Source organism: Eumetopias jubatus, unplaced genomic scaffold (assembly GCF_037043125.1).
Source record: "Eumetopias jubatus isolate StellerSeaLion01/CBP00866 unplaced genomic scaffold, mEumJub1_p1.0 scaffold_105, whole genome shotgun sequence".
NCBI lineage: Eukaryota > Metazoa > Chordata > Mammalia > Carnivora > Otariidae > Eumetopias > Eumetopias jubatus.
Window position 1 is genome coordinate 313,183 of NW_028274911.1, and position 18,374 is coordinate 331,556.

At 37.7% G+C, this 18,374-nt stretch overlaps 1 pseudogene; it reads right to left on the reverse strand.

The window, feature by feature from the left end:
- Positions 1–575: 575 nt before the first annotated feature.
- LOC148161644 (gamma-taxilin-like) overlaps positions 576–18,374 on the reverse strand; it is a 37,203-nt pseudogene continuing 19,404 nt past the window's right edge.

Below are 18,374 nucleotides of genomic sequence, written 5' to 3' on the forward strand. Positions count from 1 at the left end.
CAATCTATATCAAATTTGCTTTGCTTATTTCATACCCCACACTTGACATTTTAACATGGCATTTAAATGAGCTACCGGACAAAACTAATCATCTTTATATTTTCTTTCTTTCCCTCCCTTCCTTTCTCTTTCTCTTTCTTTCTTTCTCTCTTTCTCTCTTTGTCTCTCTCCCTCTTTCTTTTGTATCAATGGACTATAGAGTTTAAATTAGTATTAGTTTCCACATTGGGAAACCATTTACTTATGATAATTACACAAGGGGCAAGATTAAGGCAAAAGAATACACAAAGTGAAAAGCATAAGGCAATGAACTCATGTATTCCAGGGAAGGGGAAGGTAAGGCAGGTGTGCAATACAGCCCTGGAAAGTGTATGCATTAAAACAATGCAAGACTGCTTAACAGCCTCCTGTACCACACAGTCCAAAAGTTCTTGAAAAATACAGATATAATAGAAAAAGTTAAGAACATTCACCACAAAACCAACAGTAACTAACACAGAAAATTATACACAAAATACCATTCAATACAGTGATCACACTTCATGTTAGTCAACTGAATCAGTGCCTGGAAGAGATCATGTAGAGAGGGTCTTTGGAGCTGCGTTTTGTTTCATTCACTCCCTCAAGCTCAGCATCCAGGTAGACCCCTGGATCTTTACTAGAGGAACTCGACAACTCATTCTGAGAAACAAGAGCAGTGCAGGACCGTATTACAGGTGCAGCTAAATCTACATCCACTGCATTGACAGAGACCTGCTGTTTCAGGACTTTCACCTGCTCACTGAGCTCATTTCTTTCCGTTTGGAGAGCTCTACACAGCTTCTCTAACCGTTCCAGTTTTATCTGAAAGGCCCTTTACTCTTTACCGCGGACGGCTTTCTGAGGGGGGAAAGAAAAGCGCAGAATTCATGTAACCATTCTACATGTAAATAGAAATTATATTACTGCATACAAAAAAAGGAAATTAAGAAATCTGTGCTATACTGTAAACTACCTTTTGTCATCTGTTGAACCTCCCTCTATAATGATATTTAAAATATTTATAATTATTCTGTAGCAATGCAAAAAGTTAAATACTCTTCTTTCATATCTCTTTAAAGTAACCAAAATCCACTTTTTGACTGCAAGTATCTATGTCAAATTACTGAAGTATTAACAAAATTCAGGATTTTAATTTAAAATGCTTATTTCTTCGATTTTTCTTCCTTTCCACCATTTTCTAACCCTAATATTTTCTCCCACGAAATGTTATGAGCGACTCCTTATCCAGTTTATGAAAGTGAGAAATTTAGCAAATGGAATATACTTCAGCTTCCTTTAGAGCAAACCTTGCAAAAAGTACTTTGCTGCCTTTGGAAGTAAGTCAAGATACAAAATCAACTTAAAAAGTTGTTGGGTTAAAAGTTTGTTCTCTGTCCATAGGCAATTTGAATAAAGTTGTGTTCCTGGAAAAGCTGGGATTCTCAACTTGTGGACTCCTGAACCAGCAACAGGAACATATGCTGGACACTTGTTAGATATGCAAAATTTTAGGCCACACCTCAGATCTAATGAATCAAAAGCGGGGGCACGGTGGGCACAGCATCCTGTTTAACAAGCCTTAGTCTCTATAAGCTAGGTTTGCTGTAGAGGAAAGCAAAATCTCCTTACTTTGTAGGTGTCTATAACACAACCCTGAGGTAATAAGTTGGGGAAATAATTTTGATCCCTCACCTAAGACAACCTAACTTACTACAGGCAAGAGACCATGTAAGGAAACCTCTAGAAGTGTTAGCCTGCCTTACTACTGAAATAAATGAACAGTTATTCATGTAAAGACTTCTCAACTCTTCAGCCTTTTGCAGAAGTACTTTATTATTATTTTCCAATTTGGTACGCCATATTATCATCTTTTTCCAGTTTTTTAATTTTCTTTGTCATCTGTGAATCAACACAATTGTAAGTTTAAATTCTAAGTTGCATTCCCTGACCCACCACGAAAATATCTTATATTGTTCCTCCCCTGCCTCTTTAGTGCACTTGCTTCAACCAGCTGATAGCTGTGCATGTCTTGCTAAAAGTAGCTACGTTTGACTGTTGTTAGCAGAACTAATATAGCAGAAACCCCTACAGTGGTGGCAGCAGGAACCAAAGTAGGTAGGAGTTTCATATAATCAGAAGAACAACAACTTGATCTCCTCAATTTCAGAGGAAGCAGCACATGGAAACTTCAGATACCACCACGCTCCGAACTCTTTCAGTTAAGAGTGGAGTGCCATTGATTCCAGCCAGAGGTAGCAAGAAATGGGACTACCTTCTCCCTAAATTGTATCAAAAAACGTCCATGACCTCGAGTTTTCTATAGATACAGTACACTAAACTAATTCATCAGATTTCCAGAAAGAGCGATATTCTTAGTCCACAAAGAGATTAAGAATCTAAAACCCTATCAAGTATCAGAAGTAAAGGCCACATAATTCAGGCAAGTGATCAGGAAAATGATACTGGAATTATTAAATCCTTAGCTTTAACCATCCTCACAACTCACAAGACGATTCTATTTCAAGATTGTTATTAAAGATAAAATGGGGGTAAAAATAAGAGTGATCTTAAATTAATGCTACAGGACCCCAATTCTCCGAAATTCAAAATTAGATTCAACTATGCCCATCAATCACCCATCTTTCCAATATTCCTTTAGTGTTGGTCTGCACATCAGCTCTGTTCCAAGTAGGGAAGCTGCATCAGGCACTGTGAAGGGAAACTAGGATAAGCCAGAGGCAACGCCCTGTGCCATAGGTAATTGACCAGAGAAGTCCCACAAGGCAGAGTAGGACAACAGCTGTGGGAGGAGCTCCTGAAAGATCTAAGTTCAGTGTTGCCAACTGGGATCTCTACAGGCATTAGCAACTAGCACAGAGGAATATGTTCCACTCCAGTGAGTTCTCCAGAATGGTAGCAAACTGAGGAGTCCCTGTCCGCTAATACTTTCTCTGTGTGGAGGAGTTTCCCTTCCATTGCAGCACCCAGCTGAAAGGACTGGCAGGCACAACCAATCTGCTGCCTGCTGAATTCTAGGCACCACTGGGTGTTAAAATACCTGAAGGTAGTAACTGGACTACTTAGCATGGCTAAGCACCATTTGAAACACAGCAGTTAGCTTTGTTATTCCCATTCTTAACAATGAAGGAACAGAAAAGTTAAACAACGTGTCCAAGGTCTACCGTAAGTGATGACCAGGACTATTAATCCAAGAAATCTGACTAACGAGCATATGCTCTCAACCATCATGTAAGAGCTAGTAATAGTCATGCCTGGTATGTACTGGATGGCTACAAAATGTCAGCCTTACTGTTACTCATCCTCTATTGACCACCATTTCTTTTTAAATCCCAATTTTAAAAGGCGGAAATGCCAAGCTAAACCGTTTGCCCCACGGAAGTTACACAATGCAAATAAGAGAACCCAGTTCCAAAGTCCATGCTCCAAACCAAGGTGGCTGTTTATTTATTTGGGGAAGAGGCAGGTAACTTAGCCCACATTCTGAACTGGAATGATCCCAAACATTTTTCTACCCTGAATTTTAACAGTATTTTTAAATTTTATAAGGACATCTGTCCCTGTATATTGTATGTATAAAGATCAAATTTAAAAGAGCAAGAATACATTCAGCTTACCTAGATCCTCCGAAATCATCTATTTCTACCAAAATATATCATAACTTCCCTTGACCTTGATTTAAAAAAAAAAAAAATAATGCTCTGTGAAAAGAACTGGGTGGGGATCATCTGAAGTGATTTTTTTAAAACAAAATCTACTTCTAACAATAAGCTGTCTTTAATAAAAGAATTATTTTTAACGATGATAGAATTTTGAGAGCATCAAGCAATCATGAGCAACTTGGGGTAATTTCAAGACAAAATGTCTGAGTATGCCAGGTGAAGACCAGGAAAGACAAAGTTAAAATCATATCAGTTCAATATAAACTCATCCAAATACTAATTACGCTTAAAATGACCTCAGATAAATTTAGTGGTAATATTCTACTTAAAATCATGTAAATACCTTTTCCATTTCCTGCCGGAAGGTTGTAAAGAGTTCATTGCTTTTTGCCATGGTAGTCTGGAATTCTTCAAACTTATCCATATAAAGAGAAAGCTACAGAAAAAAAGTATCAAATATTCTGAGTTCCAGATAAGCGATTTACACTCCCAAAGACTTGCAAAAGAACGTACTATGGTGAAACCTTAGTTACTTGTTATAAGTGCTACAAAGAAGAAGAAATGCTCTGAAACTTCTGAAATCTTGTTGATTTAATCTAACTATAAATATCTGAAATGTCAAGCCTTTACTAGCTGTATTATGTCAATAATGAAAACTAAAAATTTCCTGAAACTATAAACTTCCTATAACTATAATGCTTTATGCACTACCCCCTGTCCATACATTTGAAGAACTTCTTGGGGGGGGGGAATCTTTCTTTTAGATCAGTAGCCTGCATAGTTGTTAGCTTGATACCAAGGTTAAATCTTTCCTTAATGTAGGCAGGAAAATATAACAGAAGGTGAAGAATGGCTTGGTTGGAGGATAAAGAATTCAGTGGGACTGTAGTTGAGAAAAAGGAAAGCTAAATTAAGTTAGAGACACCAATTTTTCTTTTAATGCCCACCCTCAAGAAGTTTTTAAATTGTAGCTGGGAAGACAATGCCAACCGAGCAGCCCAAAGGATACAGCATGCAGACTCCCTTCTTTCTTCCCCTGAGAAAAGGAGTTGCAGTGGAGGGGAGGAACATGCATAGTAGTGGCCAGAAGAGAAAGCTCACATAGGTGAGTGCTGAGCTAGGCCTCAGGATGGGCTGAATTGTTTTACGTAGGCCAGGGGGAGCCCTTTGAAGACCGTCTCCAAATATGAAGGTAATTAATTTTATACAAATATTACATACATATTATATATGGTACATGTTACACAGTGTATGTAACTAATATATGATTATATTATGTTCAGGATGAGGAAAGAGGACCAGAGAAATATAGTGGTTTGCCCAAGAAAAGTTTAGAAAAGAATAAAAAACCATCAGAGGCCCAGAAATAATATAAGTGATATCTTTCCATTTTCATCAGTGCTGTATGAGAACTAATAAACAAAACCACCTGAACACAATGGGGAAGGGATAGGATGTGGTATGATGGAACCGGTCCACCCCGTTATCACATGGAATGGGTCATATGGGAAACAGCATTTACAAGCAAGTTCTCCTTAATACCCATCACCGGTATTAAGGAGAGCACGTTCTGCACGGAGCACTGGGTGTTATACGCAAACAATGAATCATGGATCACTACATCAAAAACTAATGATGTACTGTATGGTGGCTAACATAACATAACATTAAAATAAAATAAAAATAAATAAATAAAATAAAATACATATAAAATAAAATAAAATAAGTAAAATAAAATAATAAAATTAAACTAAAATAAATAAAATTAAATTAAATAATAAAATAAAATAAAAATAATAAAATAAAACAATTAAATTAAATTAAATTAAAATCAAATCAAATCAAACCAAATCAAATCAAATAAAAAAGCAAGTTCTGCCACACATGGGAGGGAGAAACACACTAAAGGGAGTGTTACCGGTAACAGGGTAGACAAGATGATTGTAAGATAACCAACTCACTTCCACAGAAAGGGAAGGCAAGGACCAGGCTGAATCAAAACTCAGGAGCGATGTGGAAAATCCTGTGAGCAGTCTGTAGAGGGACACACACTGACAGGGCTTCTGAAGGTGCTGGCCTGCAGTCAGAGCAGTGGTGCTGCTCAGGGAGACAAAGGGAGTGTTTGGGCACTTGAGGGAGATAAGAAGTTATGGCAGTCTGGGCATGGTGTGCATATACTGAAGATGGAAGAGGTAGACTGTCCCATCCAAGAGCTCAATGGTGGCTCAAACTGGGTAGTTAGTAAGTGGCAACTACCAACACCCCTGGACGTACATGCCTGCCTTATGGTCAACACACACCAATGTGAGTCTATCCTCAACAAATGCTGGAAACTGACACGTGAGACTGAGTCTTGGAAAGGAGAGCCACATTTAAGGACTGGGACAAGGAAGAGGCGACAGCAAAGGATACAAAGTAATGATCCGATAACACGACCCATAGTGACACAGATGTACAGACAACAGAAGTTGCAATAAGAACAGCCCAACAGAATCAGAGCTGCCTGGGCGCTTGATCACACGCCCTTTGCTGACTGGTACTGGAGAAATTATCAATGATCCCACATTAAAGAACATCTTCCAAAGCTGTATATAGACATTGTATACCTTCTCCACATCAATCCTCTCTGCCTTTTATATGGATTTCTGAGTATATAGGACTAATAAGGAAGGGTTTGAAGTTTCTGGAAGCATGCTAAGCAGAGTCATAACTTATGCTTCATAAGAAGAAAAGACTTCTCATTATCTGATTCCTCTTCAATTTTCACAGTAAGTGGGGCTACTAGCTTTATCACCCATATCACATTAAAACCTGTTCCCAAAGCGATAAAGAGCACTCACAGAAGAGTTGCTCATGAACGTGTGTGCCAGTCTTAATATATGAGTGTATTTTAGAACTAATTAAGAGAGTCCTTATGTTAAACACCATTTAATAAAGTTTTAAAAAGTACGTGATATTTTTTTCAACACATGTAATTTGGTTAAGTTAAAAGAATAAATTATATGGATAAATACCTAATTGTTATTGTCTATAAGCACTAGGTAGATATTAGTAATCTTTCAGAGACGAAAGCACCAACTTTCCTGGACCTTTTCCTGAAGCGATGATGCAGCATCTACTTCCTTTATGCCACATAAAGCAACTACATAAGAAGGTTGAACTCAAAGAATCTGAATTCCTCCTTTAGAAAGTACACAGACACACACTACACACACTCACCTGCAAAGTGAATTTGGCAAGCATATGCCGGTTTTTAAGACTACACATACAACAAGGTATATATTTTCTGCCTGTTTTATTTTCCCCATAGAACAAAATTCAAAAGCCCTGGAGAAGATAATCTAGGACATTGGAAAGAGGACACTGAAAATAGGCTCACCAGCCATCCAGACTTGCTTGGGACTAGGGAGTTCTTTGAGACACAGGACTCACAGTGCTAGTTTGAGAAAAGTCCTAGTCAATTTACGATGACTTAGTTACCATAAATGAAGAGGAACATTCCAGGAGGTCAAGAGATCTATTTTTCAGTTCTAGCTGGCATTGGCTGGGAACAACAACTCACAAATTCTACTGTCCTCTGTTGTCAAGCTACCTGCTGTTTTAATTGTACTTCTTGCTGTTTCATTTCTTCATATTTGTACCTTGATTCTGTTGCTTCTTTTAAGAACTAGGAAACAGAAACATTCTGGCAAAATACTAATAGCAATTACACACGTGGCTGAAACGTCAAATAACCAGATACTTAGGTTTAGTGTTCCTTCTCATTATTTTCACAAGAATCACAGGTCAAGCATCCTATTATATCAGTTGCCAAGTATTTCTATCTTTGATCTGCACCACCTGCTAATACTTTGGAATGTGGGAAGCATCTTTAAACTGCTTAAGGAGAAAAAGTACCCTGGAGGCATAATAGGGTTTATAAAACTCAGGGTTAAAATTGTCATGTTTAGGTGAACGAAATCAGGCAACTACACTTAGAAGCACAAAACAGGACTGGAAACCTTGGCATTATCTAGGTGGTTTAGAAAGCCTTTCCACTCCAAGAGAGACGTAAGATGAGGCAGGTAGAAAGGGAACACACAGAGCAAAGCAGCGAAAACAGGTATCAGTTTCTGCTTACATTTAAAAAAATAAAAGTGGGGAAGAGGAGAGTCTAGTTTTGTACCCGGGTTTTTAAGAAAATTATATAGTAAAAAGTTGTAGAGTAAGCAGTTGTGAAATCCAGTCTTTGAATTTCAGAAGTAAAATGTCACATATATTACAAATAAGGTTTGTAAACCAACCAGAAAGTATAATACATGTAATGTATGTATGTACACGTTTATGTATACATACGTGTACACACACACACACACACACACACACACATACACACTCTCTTTATACTCCAGGTTGGAAATGGCAACAGTTCCTTCAGAGGTACACCAGGTATCACTATTGCACTGCACTAAAGGTGTCCATGCTTTGGAAAATCCATCTTTCCAAACTCAGACTTAGTATGTGTTGTTCACATCCTGAGGAAGATTCAGGAACTAAGCATTTCATATCATCATTACCTCAGCATCTAGGGTACTTGAATGAAATGTGAAATGCTTGATGAAATAGTCCACAATTTATCTAAGCTAACTTAAGCATATACAGTTTGACCTGTGTATGTTACATATGAGATTTCACCATGTTCACAATTTCCACAATTTATCTAAGCTAACTTAAGCATATACAGTTTGACCTGTGTATGTTACATATGAGATTTCACCATGTTCACAATTACTGACACACAAAATAATCTAAGTACATCCTCAGGGGAAAAATGCTGCATGATTAAGGAAATAGGGAATTCTGTTAAATTTTACCAGAAAATTATACCAGAGTTGTTAAACAACCAGCTTGCCTATTTCAAGTTACTCATTTAAGTACATTTAAGAGAAAATGTAACAGGCTATAGGAGACAATAAACTTGATCTGAAATGTAACTGTCTGTAGCTCTTAAGGCCTAATTTGCCAATACCTGCCACAACTGTTGTACCTGGTGACTGTTACCTAAAAATCAAGATAACATTCTACACATGAACAAAATCGCCAACTGCAGGTCTTTCGACTCACTTGGTCTAATTATTTCCAAGTCTATTTCTGTAAGAAAATTTAACCAGAAATAAAAAGCAGACTGTATTCTAAAATTTCTCAATCTTGACAGTAAAAAAACAAATTACATGCCCAGGTCTATGTAAAATATTGAATGAATTTAAGGATTTTAAATATTTTGTTTATAATTGTGCAATAATGTTTTTAGGAAACAGAACTTACAAACTCTCTCTCCCTTTGGTGTTATTCATCTGCTTCCTCTATGAGCTGTGTTGTTTGCTGAAGCCTGGCATCCACAAGCTGTTGCTGCAGTTCCTTATGTTTGAACACTTTATCAATATGCTACAGAAAATATAAAATTTCTCCCGTCACTTAATGAAAAAGGCTATACATTGGTGAGGAGATACAACACAAGTTAACAATAATTTCCTTCCCTGTTCTTTCTGCTCATACCACCATAACTAATAACATTGGGTTTTTCTATCCTTGTGTTTGCAGAAGCATCTATTCATGTCACCTTGCAAACCACTCTGCAGCTGCAGAAATGATTCCCTCTGACTACTAAGCTGAGGCCATTCTTGTTGATGGGGTCTAACCCAATCAATGGCTTTGTAGTTCTTGTTTCTGCTTTACACTGAGAATTAGGCTCAAACTATCAAAACAAACAAACAAACAAACAAACAAACAAACAAACAAACAACAACAACCAAAAAACCCCAGACAGATAAGGAGATCAAACTACGGAACCCATTTATCACACACACAACTCTAGGATACTTTTTCTCCTCATTAAATTTCCCCAAATTTCTTAGAGTAGATAGTAGTAGCATGGTAAGTGGTAGGAATGGCCTGGGGTTGCATCATGGCTCAGTGTATGGCCTTGGACAAATTCTGCTCCTTGATGAATCTCAGCTCCTTTACTGTCCTATATGAAGGACAGCCACACATGTACCTTCTGATGTTATTGTAAAAATCAATACAATGCTTACCGTATTTAATGTGCTTGGTGCCTAACCACATTAGACACTTAATAAGAGAAGAAGTCATTCCTATTTCCAAACTGGGTTGTTAAGTAGTATTTCTGTATAATAAAGTCATCAGAATATCCTTTAAAGATGGAGAAACATTAAAAGTTTTTGTTCAATATTCCATGTGAGAGGAAGAAATGCTAGATAATAATGAGTCATCTAAGTTTTAAGGAGTGCACTAGATTTGTCTAAACAATTTGTAAATTGTTTAGATTATCAAATTATATTCTGACCTCATTTAAAAAAAGGGCAGACGAGAGAAAATTCTAAAACAAAAAGACTTACACGTAGTATGATTTGAACATACACTTTCAAAATGTGCCACACTAATAATGAAATAGGCTGTCATTTGTAACAACCACAGAATGAAGGAAAACTTTAAGAAAATGAGAACTTTATAAAATAAACGTAGTGAAAAGACAATCCACTCTGTAGGCCTGAAAAACAGTTTCTTCAATAAATACACTGCACGGAGAATGAACACAGAGATGGAAACCTGTATTTGAAAAAAGACTTGAGACACAACAACCAATGAAACGTATAAACCTTGTTTGGATCTGATTAAAACAATCTTAAAAAGGCGGTTGGGGAACAGAAAAAGGTGGGTAGTGACAAGGTAGTTGATTAAGTAATTATTATTAAATATTTTGGTGTGAAAATGGTATTGTGTTTCTGCTTCAAGAGAGTCTTGTCCTTTCAAGATATGTTCAAATAGTGCTGAGTGAAGTAATATGACATCTCGGATATGCTTAAACACAGATTTGCTGTTAAAAGATGAATGAACGAGAATAGTTAGGAAAATGCTCAAAATCCTAACTATGTTTTCAAAGGCTGTAAATAACTCCGTAAGTTAAAACAATCTAAAATTTGAAGTACAATTGGATAAAGGCCATAGAAATTGTTGCTGGATTTGTTTGGGGGCTCTTTTGGCGAATAAAATACACCATTTTAAAATTTACCATTTTAGCCATTTTTATTGGTCAGAATGTTTTTGAATTAGCAGTTTTAATCTGTTGTGTGAGGAGTTCAACACACCTAATGCCACATTTTACTACCCTTAAAGCATAGTAAAGGCAGAGGAATGTACCCTCTGGAAAACCCAAAGGCTCTCACCCTGTACACTTGAACTCAGAAAGTAACAAAATTTAATGAGCCTGTTATCACCAATTTCCTCTTAAGCTGGATGCCACGGAACTTCCAGACTAGTTTGTGTAAAATAACTGCACCTGTACAGCTATAGATCATTCCTGTAAACTTACTGTGTGTGACAACCGAGAAGATTGGGTGCTCTGTTAAAAGAAGCTTCTTTTTTTATTTTTCTCCCAAAAAGTATGGTAGGTAGAATGCAATGGTACCATACCTTGTATCATCATAGATATATGATGGATTACCATGGAAGTCTGAGTTATTGGATATCGGGGGGCCAAATATTTATTTACTGGTAGGTTGTGTATGAGAAAAACAATCTGTATGCTAAAACCACAATCTTCTACTATCGCATGGAAAACAAGCACCACTCAACATGTCTTGCAGAAAGTACCTCAAATCCAAATCCAAAGACCCCGGGGTCATCAGTGATGATCCCCAATTAGTCCTTCACAGTGTGCCTAATACTTTCCTAATGAATGCCCGACTACTACCCTGTGTACACAAGTTTTCAAATATTGTCCTGTGACAGTAGTCTTTAGTAATGAATGGTGAAAAGTTTTTCATAACAACAAGATGCTGTCTAAATAAACAAAACGTCTTTACCTCCTCTCTTAATGCATACTGTTCAACAAGTTTCTTCAGCTTCTCTCCCAGTTCAGTGTTTTCCTGGCAGAGCTTGGCATTGTGTATGTCATGTTGTCCCAGCTGTGCCTGGATTTCATCTAAAGTAAACTGGAAACGTGCAGTTGCTTCTTTACGATGTTCTTCCTCTTCTTGTGCCTGCTGCGTATTTTCTTCCTTATTATCCAAAATAATTTCTGTTACTGGTATGATATAAAACTCATACATAAACTGCTCACGTTACTGCTATGTCAGTTCATGTAATCCTGCCCCAAGTATTGCTTCTCACCTCCTTCTCCTTATCTATGACCAGAAAATTTTCATTTAAAAACAAACATATTTCCTAAGTAGATAATCAGAGAGAAACAACTGCCCTGCTTACCAAATAAGTGTTTTGCTGACTGTGCAGACCTTACTGCCCAAAGCGCAAGTAAGAAGCTTCTCCACACAGTCATATTCTTCCTCATTATTTTCCCCACTATTCTCCTCACTGGTTCGGCAAAACATCATTCTATATCAGTCTGAAGAGAGATGTCCCATCTAGCAGCCTACTTTCTGAGTCACACTTCCCATTCCCTAAGGGTCAAGGGACACATGGAACCTTTATTTTAAAAGCTTATTCTCCCAGTGCTCATCACAACACGTGCCCTCCTTAACACCCAGCAATGGGTTTTGTACACAACTAATGAATCACTGAACACTACATCACAAAGTAATGATGTACTGTACGGTGGCTAAGTGAACATAATAAAAAAAACAAAAAACAAAAAAAAACCCTTACTCTCCATCCTTCATAGGATACAAGCACAAAAGAGCTTTACCTAAACAATGATCAGTCTAGTCAAAATGTTAATTTGAAATAAGGAGGAAAAAAAACCCACTTTCGTTAAATCCAAATTTAAGGCTTCTAACCGGGGGGGGCGGCGGGGGGCAAGCCTCACACTACATAAGGATTCATTTCATGAGTCGTCCTATATTCCAGGGAGTGTGCTGTGACAGAGGTAATTAGAAATCCTACTTAATCAAAATCCTACTCCATTTGTACCTGCTTAGCTACTGTTAGCTAAAAGCAGACACGTTCCCTTTATAGAAGGCAGAGTCCTTCCAGAGTCTCTGTTCTTGTTCCTTCTTCCCTGGTTTGCACAAATTTTGATACCTGTTCCCTCTTCCTTTATGTATAAATATACATATTCTTTATGTATAAAATCATATGCATATATAATACACACATATAACCCTTTTCATATACAAATAATCAAATAATCTATAATCCTATATACAGGACATTAATTTATATATAGGACTACCTGGATTTATATATACTTTTTACATACACACAGGTACATAAAATCAGCCTAGGTATAAGTGCTATTCTGCAGTATTTAGCAACTGAATAGCTGAAGATTGGCAGAGAATACTCAGGCACCCTCACCAATCAGCATCCATAGTGCGGCTCGGCTCTGCAACCTGTTTTTCCTTCTTAAACTCATTCTGATTCAAGTCTGTACCTACCAGTCTCTTCATTTCAGCTAAGCATTTCATTTCTTATCTAAGAAGAGTGTGGTAATCAACTACGTTAATGGTCAGCAGAGTATCTGGCCACCTTGAGCTCCCTACTAAGCAGGAAGGCTATGGACGTAAACATCAATACCATCTCGGTTCCCTGTGATCAAGTATAAGATATACATACTACAGAGCTCTTCCTTGAAGCTGAAACCACGAGTTGGATAGACAGAGTCTCAGATTTATAGTGGACTCACATACAGCATTAACCCAGGCAAAAAAGAATAAACAAGTAAGCAAGGTAGTACGTCCTTGAGGACCCCACAAAGTCCTCTGCTCAGGAACCTAACCTATCAGAGAAAGTGTACCTAGGAATATGAACGGGCAGCCATTATTACAACCAAGTTCCAGTACAGCAAGTGAAGCAAGGATTTACTTCGAACACATACACAGTGTTTATAAAATCACCCTAACGATCTCCTGAAAAACAAAAAAGTCAACAAATTAACCTTTAATGTCCTGTTGTGACGCTGAAGTTCCCTGCAAAGAGACTCTAGCTTGTTCCTTGCCAAGACAGCCTTGCTGTGTTCACTCTGCAAGTGAACTTTCTCTTTCACGATCTGGGCTTGTTTCTTCTGCAGAATCTTCATTTGCTTCTGAGCATTCCTGCTCTCCTCCAGCTAAAATTAACAAGCACTCCATACGTTTACAAAGTAAAGTAAGAACCTCTGAGTTACAGTTGGCAAAATTGGGGAGGTACCATCATGGAATCTTTCTACTACTCTCTTATTCAGTTGAGACATAAAAAAGGTATGCAAATAATTTAGTGTATGAAGAAAATCAAACCTCAGTGTCTAATTTTTCATGAAAAACAAAGAGAGATCTTTTAGGAAAACTTCTTATGAACGCACACACCATCTGGGTTTGCTTTTCTACAAGAACATACAAAAACTACTTTATTGAAAAAATTAGCAGCTCTTTGTGAGTGAGAAGAAGGCAATTGTAGACAGAGCAAATTATAGGAGTCTTGCTGACACTTCAATAAAGCTTTCATGAAGAAAAAAATGTTGACAAATGTTGATTTATCAAACACTCCTAGAGGTGGGGCACCTGGGTGGCTCAGTTAGTTAAGCATCCGATTCGGTTTCAGCTCAGGTCTAATCTCATGGGTCATGGGATCCAGCCTTGTCTTGCTCAGTGCTCAGCAGGGAGTCTGCTTGAGATTCTCGCTCTCTCCCTCTGCCCCTCCCCCCACATGTTCAGGCAACTCGCTCGCACTCTCTCTCTCTCTCAAACAAATAAATCTTAAAAAAAAAAAAAAAAACACTCTTGGAGGCAACATGTTTACAGCTACTAAAAATACTTTCATTGAAATTCCTGCCAGGAAAGAATAGTTTTGCTTTTGAGTCCTACTATGGTCTATGATTACAGCACATTTACACTGGTAATTCATTAACAGACAGAATACAATGAACAAAACAGCAGTAGGGACAGCAGGAACAGTTACTTTAAATGTAAATAGACTAAATTCTCTAATCAAAAGACACAGAGTGGCTGAATGGATTTAAAAAAACAAGACAGACTAGCCATTTGCTGCCTAGAAGAGCCTCACTTCAACAATAAGAATGCACAGGACTGAAAATGAGGGGATGGAAAAAATTGTACATGCAAATGGAAACCAAAAGAGCTGGGGTAACTACACTTATTTCAGACAAAACAGATTTCAAAGCAAACTCCACTGAGACAAGAAGGAAGATCACCCAAACAGAAAATCAATCTATGGATTAAAAAAGGTTAGACCAAAAGGATATAACAAAACTGCACCAGAGACACCCCACCCAAAAGCAGAATACACATTCTTCTGAAGTGCACCTGCAACATTCTCCAGGAGAGGTCTTATGATAGGCCCCAAAGCCCATTTTGAGGACACTGAAATCGTATCATCCTTTTTCAAACAATATGGTACGGAACAGGAAATCAATATCAAGGAGGGGGGGGAAAGGGGAAAATACACAAATGTGTGGAGATTAAACATCACATACTGAAAAACCAATGGATCAATGAAGAAATCAAAAGAAATTAAAAAAGATCTTCTGACAAATTAAAGTGGATAAACAACTTACCAAAATGGGACGCAGCAAAAACATTTCTAACAGTGATGTTCTTAGTAATAAATGCCTCCATCAAAACACAGAGCCCAAATGAAGAACCACCTAAATTTATACCTCAAGGAACTAAAAAACAAACAAACAAACAAAAAAGAATAAACAAAACCCAAAATTAGTAGAAGTAAGGAAATAGCACAGATCAGGTGGAATAAAAGCAATAGAGGCTAAAAAGGCAATAGAAAACCTCAGTGACTAAGCTGATTTAAAAATAATAATAATAAAATTGACAAATCTTTAGCCACAGTTACCAAGAAAACAACAGGACTCAAAATCAGAAACGAAGGAGGAGACATAAAAACAAATACCCCAGAAATACAAAGGATCATAAGAGATTATCACACACAATTATAGATCAACAAATTGGACGATCTAGAAGAAATTGATAAATTCCTAGATACAAATAACCTATGAGCAGAATCGTGAAGATATAGAAAATACGAACACACAAATTACAAGTAAGGAGATTAACTCAGTAATCAACAACTTCCCCACAAACTAAGGTTTAGGACCCAAGGGCCTCACCAGGGAATTCTACCAAACTTTTAAGAATTAACACCCCACCTCAATCTCTTCCAAGAAAAAACTGAAGAGGAGGGAACACTTCTGATCTCATTTTCACGAGGCCAGCACTATGCTGACAGCAAAACCGGACAAGGACAAGACGGGAAAGTAAATTATAGGCCAGTATCCCTGAGCAGCATAGATGCAAAAACATTCAACAATATATTAGCAAATCAAATTCAACAATACAGTAAAATGATCAGACACCACGATCAAGTGGGATTTATCCCAGGAATACAAGAATGGTTCCACATTCACAAATCAATCAATATGATATACTACAACAACAAAAAAATAAAGGACAAAAACCATAGGATCATCATAGTACATGCAGAAAAACCAACATCCATTTATGATAAAAACTCTTGATAAAGTGGGTTGGGAGGAAACACACCTCATCACAATAAAGGCCATATGTGATAAGCCCACACTTAACATCACAGTCCATGGTGAAAAGCCAGGGGGGCTCTGTGTGCCTCAGTAGGTTAAGCATCCAACTTCTGATTTTGGCTCAGGTCATGATCTTAGGGTCTTGAGATCAAACCCTGTGATGGGCTCTACCCTCAGCATAGAGTACTGGAGATCCTTTCTCTCCGTCTCCCTCTCCCCCTCTCTTCCCTGTCTCTATAAATAAATCAGTGCTTTCCTGATCTTTAAGATCAGGAAAAAGACAAAGATACCCACTCTCACCACTTTAATTCAACATAGTATCAGAAATCTTAGCCACGGGGTGCCTGAGTGGCTCAGTCGGTTAAGCGCCGGCCTTCCTCTCCGGTCCTGATCCTGGGGTCCTGGGATCGAGCCCTGTGTCAGGCAGGGAGCTTACTTCTCCCTTTACCTCTGCTACTTCCCCTGTTTGTGCTCCCTCACTCTCTGTCAAATAAATACATAAAATCTTAAAAAGAAAGAAAAGAAATCCTAGCCAAGCAATTCAACAAGAAAAAATAGTAATAAAATAATTCAAATTGGAAAGGAAAAAAGTGTCTCTAACTAATTGCAGATGACACGATATGTATGTAGAGAAAACCCTTACAACTCGACGAAAAAACTGTTAGAATGGATATATGAATCAGTAAAGTTAAAGAACATAAAATTAATATGCAGAGATCAGCTGTGTTTTTCTCTACACAGCAACAAAGGGAGTACCAGAAAGAGAAATTGGGAAAACAATCCCTTATAAGATTACACTAATAAAATACTTCAGAATAAATTTAACCAAGAGGATGAAAGACCTGTACTGAAAACTATAAGATATTGATGAAAAAAAAAAAAAAAAAAGAGGAGTGCCTGGGTGGCTCAGTTGTTAAGCGTCTGCCTTCGGCTCAGGTCATGATCCCAGGGTCCTGGGATCTAGCCCCGCATCGGGTTCCCTGCTCAGTGGGAAGCCTGCTTCTCCCTCTCCCACTCCCCGCTGCATGTGTTGCCTCTCTCGCTTTGTCTCTCTCTGTCAAATAAATAAATAATAATAATAAATGAGTAATATACAAATAAATGTAAAGCAATTCCATGCTCGTGGGTTGGAAGAATTATCATTCTAAGATGTTCATACTACCCCAGGCAATCTACTAATTCATGCAGTCTGTATCCAAACTGTAATGGCATTTTGCACAGAAACAGAACTGTCCTACATGAGGCTCAGAACCACAGAACCACCATGGTGATTAGTATGGACGTTTCTTGGAAAGTTAAAAATAGGAGTACCATATTCCACCTGTGAGTACTTTTGTGAAGGAAATGAAGGTACAAACTCAAACGTATATGTGCACCAAAGCTTTATTTACATTAGCCACACATAAAAACCACCTGTGTCGACTGACTGATGAATGGATAAAGAAGTCATACACTCACAGAAAGGGGAAGGGGCATATCATTCAGCTATAAAAATGGAATGGAATGCTGCCACTTGCAACAACATGGATCGGCCTTGAGGACATTATGCTAAGTGAAGTAAGTCAGGCAGAGAAAAATAAATACCTTGTGACCTGACTTATATGTGGATCCTAAAACAAAAACAAAAGAAATTCTGGTGGTGGCCAGAAGCAGGGTTGGTGGGGGAGCCAAGAATGGGTCAATGTGGTCAAAAGGTACAAACTTCCAGTTATAAGTAAGTCCTGAAGATGTAATGTATTATATTGTGACTGTAACTAACACTGCACTGTATATTGGAAAGTTGGCAAGGCAGAAGATCTTAAAAGTTCTCATCACAAGAAAAATAAAATTTGTAAATAATGTGTGTTGATGGACGTTAATTAGACTTATCGTGATCATTTTCGATCATATACAAATGTTAATCATTATGCTGTACAACTGAAACTAATAAATGTCGTGCCATTTATATCTCAATAAAAAATGTAAGTAAATAAATGGGCAAGCAAATGCATGAGCCTACTACACACTGTCCACAAGAGACTCACTTACCATCCAAAATACACATAGGTAGAGTAAATAGGTAAGAAAAAGACATTACACACAAAGAGAACCAAAAGACAAATGGGGTGGCTATACTAGTGTCAGGATATTGTTAAGATGGCAACATTACCAAAGTGATCTACAGATTCAGT